Here is a 12601-nt window from a genome sequence, read left to right as displayed (position 1 = left end):
GATAAATGAAAATATATTTAAATCCCTGTTTATATAAAACAACAAAATACAATAAACCTGGTAGTGTATTGCAGGGCGGACGTGTTTGGCTGTGGGGTGGGTATGCCAATTAGTACAAGACGTATATTGTTTGGGGCCTCCCAACCCTATTAACGGTGCATGTGGACATATATGTTTCTGTTAATCTACCATTGCTATCTATGGATGTATGCCCATATATACCTATATAGGTATATATATTTGCTTACATATTTATAACTATGTCCGTATATACCTACGGAGATATATATCTGCGTACATATATGTAACCTGCTGTGTATATGTGGACATATAGGTGTTGACATATATATGTGCAGATGTCACCATTTACATGTATATATGCTCATATATATTTATATCTATGTATATATTTCTGACTATATATATATATATATATATATATATATATATATATATATATATAGGGTCTATATTAGAACATCGAAGTTTCACGTCTTCGAATGTTCTAATATCGACACCTAATAAGCGAAAGCTGAAAATTGCGAAGTTTTAGATAACTGAATTCTTTCCTAGGGAAAGAATTAGGTTGTCCGTTCCTGTCGCTTTGCTATTTTCAGCTCTGTGGTGGAAATTTACAGTCGGGTTCAGGTAAGTGTGCGATTGTGTGGGCATGAGGGTTAGGGTGGGATAGCTGAGTTAGGGTTAGGGCGCGGGTGAGGTGTGTGTGCGATAGTGACAGACCTTAGGGTTAGGGTTCGGGTTAAGGTAAGTGGGTAGATAGTGGTGTATATACAGTTTAGTGTAGGTTTAGATGTAAGATTTTAGGTGTATGTGTGTGGATTGCTGTTTGTTTGGTGTGTTTGTGTTGTGTGTATGTGCTTTGGAACAGCAAATGTTTTCCCTAGAAAAAAATGCGATGTTTTAAATTGTCGGTCTTACCGGTTTTCGGTTACTAGCTGTCAGGATTAGAACATTCGAAGACATGAAACTTCGATGTTCTAATATAGACCCTAGATATATATATATATATATATATATATATATATATATATATATATATATATATATATATATATATATATATATATGTAGTATCTGTTTAGATATTAATATATTTACACACACATACATCTACATGTTGGTATACATTTACACACACATACATCTACATGTTGGTATACATTCTCTGCACTGTTGCATGACTGGGCTGGATGTTATGTTACTGAAAACATCAGAATTATTTATATCTGGCATGGTTTAGTGCTAAATCACTTAGTGGATGGTGTGCATGATCCTGGATTTGAACTTTTCAGAGGCTATTTATTTTGTTCTGGGAAGAACACGGGCCATTGGATACAGAGTGATTAAGGCACTTTAAAGCAGTGTATCTTCATAATTTAGTTATCAGGAGAGGAACCTGTAGTGCCGTGTGTATACATGGATGTGTATTTCCTGGGTACTTTTCCGTTAAACCTTTACCAAGCTGTTTTGCTGCCAGATCAGCGTGTCTCGCCTTATTGCTCAGTGAGCTGTGCAGATCCTTTTTATGCAGTGTTTACAAATACACTGGCTGCCATCATGTGTGAATTCGTAACATGTGCCTAGGTTATTCAGTGTTGACGTATGTATGCTGTGTTGTTTCTCTTGAATTTGTCATTTACTTTAGAGGTCAGGGCTTTAACTTTAAGGCTGTTGAGTTTGCGTATATCATTTACCATCTGTCCTCCTTGCAAGGGGTGATGAAATGTCAAGATGGTTGCTGTGAGGTTTATTGTTTTCGTCAGGAAAAAAATAGCCACTGCAGTTACACTTCTATAATGACACTTCTGTAATTCTCACACTCCACGTCCTACTACTGCATTAAAGACCTCTGCCAAGGACCTTATTGTTCTTCTTAACTGTTCGCATACATTTCAAAGCGTGTCATCATGAGTGCATGTTCATTGTTGTATTTTACATTGGGGTTTTACAGATATATTGGGATATAGCAATGAATATATTTCTTTTGGCAGCATGCAACATTCTTCCATCAGTAGTCTGCATATTCAAAAGACAAGAGTATGTACAATTAAGGCAGGTAGAGTTGTGTTGCAAACACCATACAAAAGTGAGTGATATTTTTTCAATGTGGGTACTTGGCAAGCAGGTGAATAGCTCCATAACCAAAAAAGACACTGCTATCAGGTCAGACAAGGTATACATAAATATAATACTGGTGGCCATGTACTCTGTTCAGTATGCACATCTGTGTAAAATAAAGGCGAGACACGCCGATCTGGCCGCGAAACCGCATGGTAGGGGTTTAATGGAAAAGTACTGTTTCCTGTATACCTGAATTAGATGTTCCTATTAGGTATTGTTTGCATACCAGGCAACCTTGTGAACCATGTATGTTTTGCGATACCTAAAAATAAAACCATTGGTGTAAACAAAGTCACCCGTGAAGTCTATTGTTATTACCAAGAATAAATTTGTCCCATGCGGGACGACCCAAAAATTAGGTGTTATTCTTTGCAGTAACCTCATGTCTGCAGAGGTAAGCATAGCTGTGTTCATATGTGCATGGACTACACCGTGTGGAAGACCGAAGATACTTGGGTCAGGACAATGTTCATGATATGTCCTGAGGGGATGAGGAGTGGAGGGTGGGCAAAGTGTGGTGGTGTGGTTGCTACGGGCCAGTAACCAGAGAAGGGATGGTGGCTGTGTGTGTGCAGTGAGGGGGGAGGCCGAACTGTGGGTAAAGAAAATATGGGTCAAGGAGAGGCTGGGTTGGATGGGCCTGTACTGGTCAGCCTGCTTAGTGGGTGGGGGAGAGGGGAATGAAATATAAATAAGTGAAACATAAAAGAAGAAGAATTTAAATCCCTATTTAAATAAAACAATTAAAATAAAATAAACTTGGTAATGTATTGCAGGGTGGACATGTTTGGCTGTGGGAGGGGTATGCCAATTTGTACAAGACATATATTGTTTGGGGTCTCTCAACCCCATTAATGGTGCATGTGAACATATATGTTTCTGTAAATCTACCATTGTTATGTACAGATGCATGGCCATATATTGCTATATAGGTATATATATTTGCTTACATATTTATAACTATGTCCGTATATATCTATGGAGATATATATTTGCATACATATATGTAACTTGATGTGTATATGTGGACATATAGGTGTTGACATATATATGTGTAGATGTCGGCATTTGCATGTATATATGTTCATATATAATTATATATATGTATATACTTCTGAGTATTAATATATATATATATAAATATATATATATATATATATATATATATATATATATATATATATATATATATATATATAAACTACATATATAGAAATGTTGTATCTGTTTAGATATTAATATATTTACACACACACATACATCTAGATGTTGGTATACATTCTCTGTACTGTTGCATGACTAGGCTGGATGTTATGTTTCTGACAACATCAGATATATGTATGTCTGGCATGGCTTAGTGGTAAATCACTTTGTGCATGGTCCTGGGTTCGAGTCTTGCAGCAGTTGTTTATTTTGTTTCTGGGCAGAACATAGGCTGTTGGATACAGAGTGATTACGGCACTTTAAAGCAGTTGTAAGCAGGTTTGCGTGGGTTTGCGCAGAAGTAAGCCCTGCTAACATCTGGTTACAGTTTCTTATTCTCAGCTAGCTTCCACATTGCTTAATCTGTGTAGGCAGTGCTTACCCCTGTGCAAACGAACATAAACATGCTTACTAGTGCTTATATATGCTTACTACTGCTTAGTTGTGCTTCAACCTGCTTACTAGTGCCTTATTCATTATAACACTGATACTTCACATGTGCATTTCCTGCAGTACTCTAGTTCATAAACATGTGTTATTTAGTGGGTTTTGCAACAAAAATATTTGTTATAACATGCTTTACCATGTAAAATAGACTGTGCTATAGTGGGACTCGTACCGGGAATGCCTGTTAATTAGGCGGATGCTCTGCCCACTGCACTATTGCTGTGCTGCTTCATTTGCATATATCTTCCTTGTTGCCCTCTTCAGCCTTTTAAGCTGCTTTAACCGTAGCTAAGCAAAGGGCACTCCCACACATCTATGGTTAGCTGTACTAGGATTTATAAAAAATAAATAAATACAAAGTTTCTTCATTTACTTTTTATGTACTGTTGCTGTTGTAGACATGGGGAACTGTTGCTGGGGATATGCGGACACCGATTAGCAATCTCGCGCATTTCTTATCACTTTCTGCTGTTCTACATTGCAGGGGCATTTTTATTCTGAGAACTCTGCTCTCAGACATGCCCCCTGCACTCGTACATGCTCCGTGTGAGTCTAGTAGCTTGGGCAGCACACCTTCATTAATATGCATGGCCTGCTGCCGTCCTGCTCCTATGCAGGCACTTCCATGCAGGACTAAGCTAGTCCTGCACAGAAGATTTGTGAATCCGGGGGATACTGTTGGGAGTTGATCACAAATCTATGGCAATGCCTGTTATTGGAGAGGTACAAAACAGGATTGTGTGGCATATACTCTGTAAATATACAGAGTGGCATAGTGGTTGGGGACAGATGCAGGAGAGGAACAAAGTGAGCAAACCAAAGAGCTGCAGGGCAAATTGCATACATGCACATACCAATCACCATGTACAGCAGTGTGGTGTATATTATCTTTGTCAAAGGATGATTGAAAACTGTTTTTTTCCTCCTTATTCTATATTTATTGTAGCTCTGCATTAGGTTTCTTTCTCGAAAAGTAAATATCTAATCATCCTTTAACCAGCAGATCCCTTCTGAGTACACACAGCATTATTAATAATAAGTAAGCCAGACTCAGAAATTAAATTTAAAGCACAAAGCGGCATAGATACATTTAAACAAAGAAAAATAACAAAGCGCTATCTATTTGAACTCTCGAGTAAGGACAAAGGAGTTTTAAACACATAATGTGTAAACAATAAAGCTAGAAAAGTAGTAAACATACATGGTTTAATCTTAAACACAATGTCAAAATTAAAATAAAAATGTTGGTAAAAGAGTTGAGTAGGTGCAGTCTTTACCAAGAAAAATACGGACCTAGTCTGCATATGCAATTTTATTCTGAAAGGCTTTTCTCAGTATGTTGTATGTGTAATTTCTTTAGATAGATTTACAAGGCAGTGTGATATATTCATGACTTTCTGAGGATCACATCAAGGTAATGCAGATATTATGTTGCTGTTGGACTGACCAAACTAATAAATGGCAGCACTGTCAAGCCTTATAAATGCATCTATAATGACACTGAGCTCCCAAAATAAAGACTCAAACTATTATAACTGAAACATATTAAGACTCTTTCAAGTTTCTTGCAAAAATGGAAAAGTTAAAGATAGTGGCATATTTTTGAACAAAAGAATTGTGCTAAAACAATGGGCACAATTTAAAAAGCAGAAGGAGTTAGAATTATTTAAATGGGATATGAAAAATATTATTTTCCTAAAAGGATAGGGTAGCATGGAAAGCTTTTCAGAAAGGTGCAGTAATAAACTTTACAAGGCATTTAGAGCAAAAAGAAGCCTATATAAGAACCATGTAATTATAATTACCATTTATCTCCTTAAAACATTTTCCTTGAGTAGTAGGATGGACAGATTGGAATGCCATGTGGTTCTAATCTGCCATTGCATTCTGTCTGACTTTTTATCCATGCAGACTGCTGCCTCCTAATTGCTAAGCTTTTCCACCCTATCTACAATCATGACACACCTATGCATAGATGAGAGTCATTACAAATAATCCTTTGTAAAATAATTTAGAAAGCAAGGATCCTGATAGGGGTGTAGTGCAAAACTTTGGATTTCACTGGTAACAATATGGAAAATATTAGAAAGGGACTGGATGCTTAAAATTCCAAGAATGTGGTAGGACATGTATAATAGTATCTCATACAATCTGCAAGCACTGATACCAATGATAGATATCATCTTCTGCCAAACAGTATGGTAGGTATTAGTGCTCTGAGCTTTCTCGGGGTCATAACTTGGTCAGTGATGATAGTGGGAAAAAACCTAACTCACTGCTAAATTCACAGCTTCTGTCCAGCTGGAGATGAAAGCTGAAAGTACTGCTGCGCTGTTTGTGACATAACGGTATGATCAGAATTTTAAGTGAAGTAAGGGGTAATCTGATGAAAGGCTTCCACTTAAATGGGGATATATTGCAACCAGTATGTAAGTGTCAGTTTTGGAAGGAAGGCAATTGGAAAGGTTAAAAATAAAGCAGTGGGATACAGTACTTTGGATCCCATATAAAAAAAGAGTTTATGTTATCCCATTCCTGCTCCTAACTTTCAGGTTGATCAAAATTAGTGGGTTTGCAGTAATACAGAAGAAGAAATACATAAGAAAAAAGAAAATAATTTTGTAGGAAGAACACAAATAAGCTGAATTATGCAGGGAAGATGGGAAAAAACTGAAGGTAGATAAAAAATATGTGTTAAAGGCATAAGTGATAACAGGACTTCTACAAATATTTTTGTCCACAGAGTGTCATATAGGTGCAGAACTAGTTATGGAGGAGTAAAAGGAAAGTGCAGTTGTGTAGATAAACTTACCATAACAGTAGATGTTTGAATAGATCACTGTTACAATAGCTTTAAGCTACAACTGATATTCAGCCAATGATTGAACCCAGTCAGTCAAGATTCCAAAGCTTTGGGGCTCTTTCCATGTACGTTAGTGACTACTATGATCAAGGATTAGGACAAATCCAGAGGCTGGGGTGCCAGATATCTCAGAACGTTGTTGCTTCATAAGATAGGGAGGGTGAAGCTCTGCCAGATAGAAACATACAAATAAGAAATCCCACACCCAGGCAAAAAATAGCAAAAATAAGGGGATGGAAGGAATTGATACTTCAGCAATGAGCTATTTCAACAGTTACTGTTATGACAAGTTTACTTACACAACTGTTCTATATTCATCATTAGATTACTGCTGTGGTAGCCTTAATTTATAAGAGAAGAATACCAGAGCATATTCAGTAAGGGAGGAAGAAAGTGGATTAGAGTCCAGGATCCCTTTAAGAATAGTCTCAGAAAAGCCTGCTCTAGACCTAGAAAAGGAACCCAGGTTTTAGTGCTTGATAAAGTTATGCACAGATGACCAGATCAGTGCCTCAAAAATATTTGTAGTCTAGTCCTTTTCTAAAAGCCACAGAAGTAGCCAGGGCACTAATAGAATATGCCCTGACTTTGCCTGGAAGTGAACTGTTATGGTGAGAATGACAAAAAGTAAAGGATGAGACAGCCATTTTGTCTGTTTAGACACTGGTTGCCCTTTCTTCTTACCTTCATAACAGAGAAACAGTTGATCAGAATTCCTGAAGGAGTTTAATTTGTCAGTATTGGATAGTATAGTATAGCATAGTATAGTATAGTATAGTATAGTATATTTTAGCATAGTATAGTATAGTATAGTATAGTATAGTATAATATAGTATCTGAGCTCCCTTTGGGGATCAAGAGTGTGAAGAAATCTTTTCCCCTTATTTTTAGGTTCTGAAAAAAAATAAAAACAGGGAGATACATAGCCCATCCTAGTATAAACTCTAAAAGAACCTTAGGCATAAAAGGACTTGTTCTCAAAGTAACCCCATCTTTGTGGAAAATAAGATAAGGATGACTTAGAATAAGAGCTTGTAACTCAGATCCTCTTCACGCAGAGACCAGATGAACAGTAACACTTTTCCAAGATAAGAACTTCAAATCAGCCTCATTAGCAGGTTCAATAAGAAACAGCTTGTGCCAACTGTCTACTAGGTGGATGAATATGTAACACCCCTTTTAAAACTTGTTTCATGAGAGATAAGATAGAAGGGGGGGGGTGTCCCAGGGCAGACAAGCAGAAATGGCCAACAGATCAATCTTGGCAAAAGAATTAGGGAGGCTCAAGTATAACAACTCACTGAAATACTGAAAACTCACAGGAGTCTCAGCCTTAAAAGGATCCTGGTTCTTGGTTTGGCAAAAAACAGAAAAATCTTTTGCACTTACCCATATATGATTTTCTAGTAGCAGGTTTCTTTGCCTTATGTTAATATCTGCTGAAACTCTTCAGAGAAGTATTGTCCAAAAGGTATTACAATTATATAATCCAGGCAGTCAAGTGAAGATGTTTAACACTAGCGTGTATCAAACACCCCCTGTCCTCTGTGGGTAAATCCATTCTATGCGAAAGTTATAGTAATTGCCCTTGGTCATTTTCAGAAGAAAGGAGAATCACTGTAGCCTGTATGAAAGGGTGGTTACCACATTTATCTTTGGAGACTGCCTCTGAATCTTGTGAAGGACCCTGGCTATTACAGGAAAGGGTGGAAAAGTATACAGGTATATTTTGGTCCATGAGAATGAAAAGGCATCTGCCTTCCAGGTCTGCATGCAAGGGGTCTTGGATCAGAAATTCTTTCACTGTCTGTTCTGATTAGAGGCAACCAGGTGTACTTGAGGAATTCCCCACAGATGGATCCGTTCCTGGAAGACCCAAGTTACAATTTCCATTTGTGAAGGTCTAACCTGGTCTGCTTGTCTGCCACAATGTTTTGTTCTGACAGAATGTTTGTAGTCTGGAGAGAGAATCTGAATTGAGGTACTAGATTCCAAGCCATCATAACCAATCTGCAGGATGGGGGGTGGGGGGGTAGGATATGGTTTCCCCTTTTTTATGTACTATATCATTGTAGTGTTTCCATGATTACTAGTCAAGGTCATGGAGATAAAAAATGGTTCAGAGATCTGTGAGCATTTATTAAAGCCACCATTTCCTTGATATTTATATGTTCTTGTATTTACTTATTTTGTCGTTTGTTCTGAGGACATTGCACTTTGATTCCCTTGGACATGGTTCCCCAAGAAAAGTCTGAAGCATCTGTCATTGCATGCTGAGTGGGGGGCTGGTAGAAAGAAAAACCTGGGGTGAAAGACAACTGATTTGCCCACCAAATCAATTCCTTTTTACAAACTTCAACATGAGATTTGAAAGGATAGAAGGTGCTAGGATTGAGTCCAAACTGACTTGACAAACCATTGAATTTTTCTCATGTGAAGTCTACAAAGGGGATCATGAGAATGATTGCGGTCTTCCAATCTAGAATTCTGAGATATTCTCTGACAGAAGCCTGAGCCCAGTTTGAAAATATCAGAAACTGTTCTCTGTAATTCTTCACTTTGTCTTGAGGAAGAAATGCTATCACCAATGTTATAGCTAGGAGAAACCCAAGAAACACTATTCTGTGAGAAGGAATGAAGGAAGATTTCTCTCTGTTCACCTGAAATCTTAGGCTGAGAAATAGCTTTACTACCCAAGTCAGAGATTCTTGGAAAGTTATAAAGGAAGCTACAAAAATTGGGGAGTCATCCAAATAAGGGAATATGTCAATGCCCTGCAATCTGCAAAGGGCTACTACAGGATCCAAACATTTTGTAAACACTCTTGGGGCTGTAGACAACCCAAAGGACAATGCAGCAAAGTGAAAATTCAAATAAGTGGCAGAAGTGGTTGCAACCTGAAATGTGACAATAAGCATCTTTTAAATCCAAGATTGCTAGAGACCTGCAGAGAGGAATGGGGGTTAACAGGGATGGAAGAGAAAGCATTTTGAACTTTGGAACTATGATATGAAGATTTATAAAAGAAAGGTCTAGGCATGGTCTTCATGATTCTTCCTTCTTTGATACAAGAAAAAATCTTGAATAAAATCCTTTCCCTGCTTGATCAGAGGGAACATGTTCTATTAATGTCAGGGACAGCATCTGATTTAGAAATGGAGGAACAGAACAGTTTGATTGGGTAGATGAGGAATAATCCCTTGAAATGAGGATGGAATCCTTCTGCCATGTTTAAACCATTAGAATGATTTTCAAAATCCAACTGTCTGAAGTTATCCGGTACCACAAAAGATAATGAAACATATGGCTTGCCAGGTTAGGGAGAAGGAACAATCTAGAGGAATCATATAGCCAATATGATTTTTTTGTTGTCCTTGGTTCTGGAAGGATCCTCCTTTCTTTTTTACTGTTCTTGTCATTGTTAGTTCTAAATTTTGTTTGCCTGTACCTTGTTGTGTACACTTGCTATGCTTTTTGAAAGGAAAGCCTAAACTGGAAGAAAAGTTTTTGTTACCTCTTGGGAAGGAAGGTTGAAAAATCTGGGTAAGCCCCTGAATTAACTTTCCTCTTTCATAAATCCCTTAAGGATTTCTGCATAGGAAAGACCAAGTAACAGTTCCTCCTAATCCAGGGGAGCATTTAAAATTTCTGATTTAACATCCTCTGGCAAATTTGGAGACTGTAACCAAACAAAGCTTTTCAAATCAGAACCAGTGACTGTGGCCCTGGAAACAACATCAGCAGTGTCTTAAGCACATTTCAAATAATTATCAACTATCTGAGACATAACAGACACTAAGGAAGACCTAGATTTCTTAGTGTCGGAAGGGGAGAATCTAAAATTAGGAAGCCAGCAAAAGCTTAGACACATGCACCTCACAATTCACAATTCAGAAGGCAAATGTGGAATAAACTTTTTACAAACCTGTCCAAAATGTTTCCCAGTTTGTCTCAGAGGATAAGGTCAGCAACTGAAAGAAGCTTAGTAGAAGATGACTTTGACAAAGAAATAACTGCAGGCCCTGCCCTTAGATTAGAAAAAAAGAATTTATAGGATTGGAGCACTTTATGTAGCATATCAGTCCTTTTAGGAGTAGATGGCTGATGGTCAGGAAATGTACTGGCAGCCAAAAAGGCATCCTCTAATGTTGGCAAAATTGGAGGGTTGGGTACAGGTTGAGAAAAATCCACATGTAATAAATAATATTTGTTGAGATTCAGATTTGTGTTTTTGTTCCCACTGAAAAATTACCTCACATTAGCAAAGATGTTTAAAAACAACTGTTCTTCAGGAGGGGAATCTGATGAAAAACTCTCTTGAGAATCAGAATCGCCATCTTGTAGTGAGGGAATTAGACAATCATAGTTCCAGTATAAATCATGTCCCTCGTGCTTGGAATCATAATCTGTCAGAAGAGAAGTAGTTTTCTTTTTGTCTGTTGAAGAGGATAACCATCACTCAATGGTTGAAATGTTCTCAATAAACCTTCTGCCAAATTTAGATAGTTAGCTGCTTCATATGATGAAAAAAGACTGGACTTATGCATTCTTTTTCTAGGGATAACCTGAGCAGATGGTCCTTACCCCATGGAAGAGGAATCTCAGTCAGGCTTAGAGAAGAAGCATTTCCTGGTAGGTACCCTGAAGCCTGCAAGCTTGAGTCTTCCTGTACAGCTGCAGAGAATGTACCAGACCCTTGGTCCATAGTGACATCTTGAGGAACAACACCAGAAAGACCAGGAGAAAATGATGAGTAGTCTGAGGAACAACTGACGGCCACAGGCAGAGTCACTCATCAGTATCTGAGGCAAGACAGAGGCTGGTTTAATGACTTGAATCTCCCATTCATGTTTTTTTACTTGCAGCTTGGTGAAGAAACTACAGACAAACTGGGGCCCTTGGTCAATGTTCTAGCCATGAATGGAGTTTCTCTGGTAGATAGCAGAGCTAGGAAGAGTCCATGATATCTTATTACCAGGCAGGATATCTCTGAATATGGTGAGAATTTAGTTGCAAGCACCAAACACACTTGTTCTAGCCCTTCACCACACAGCAATACACAAGCAGAACACTATTCCTCATAAAATTCACCAAAGCTTTCAAAAATCCTCACAAGGACTCAGAACTGGCTTGCAGATGAAAAAGGTGCCTGATAAGTGAGCAACAGAACTGCAAGGGATCTGCTGGAACTTCTGACAAAAACTTTTTTGGAGAAATATAATGACAAGACAACCATGAATGCTAAAGCACTTAATGTCTGTAAAGTAAAATACTAAAAGATTTCATAATACAAAAACAATTCTGCGCAGAATTGTTTTTGTATAATTGCTTTCATAAAATAGAAAATAATAAACAGAACTTGCTCAGAGAATGCTATCCATCAATTTTATCTCCGAGGTAAACCTTTTGGATACTAGCAGAAATGCCCTGAAATAAAATGCTCAAACTAAATCACCAGTTTTCTGTGGAAGGTAATTCCTAATGGGGAACTTATCTGCTTATCTAAGAAGCTCTAGCTAATAGTGAATCTTTCAAAGCCCACAGCAGAATACAGTTTTCAAAGCAAGAAAGTTCTGCAGTATTTGGTGCTCAGCCACTGGTAAGTGTGAGGCTAAGAATAAAACCAGTGGCTAGGGTGCATGGAAGGAGCCCTAAAGCTTTTGAAATCTGTCTGGCTAGGTCAAGTCCCTGCAAGATGTCCCTTATTGCTTATGATGAACACCAGGAAGATTGTTCCATGCAACTTTGCAAAAATTTTTTAGCAAATGGAGAACAATTTCATTCCCTCTAACTTGCTGGTTTAATGCAAACATTTTAAGTAACATGGTACTGACTGTGGTGTTAGTGAAATCGGAGAGAGGTACTATATCAAACCTTCAAGGACAAGATGGATGCGTAAAAGTGGTTCAGTTGATGGTAATTATTGTCTGTAGTTCAGTCTTGGAA

Source organism: Protopterus annectens, chromosome 3.part0, assembly GCF_019279795.1.
Source record: "Protopterus annectens isolate FY-2018-M chromosome 3.part0, PAN1.0, whole genome shotgun sequence".
Taxonomy (NCBI): domain Eukaryota; kingdom Metazoa; phylum Chordata; order Ceratodontiformes; family Protopteridae; genus Protopterus; species Protopterus annectens.
The sequence above is the reverse complement of the archived record's forward strand: the minus strand, read 5'-3'. Positions refer to the sequence as shown.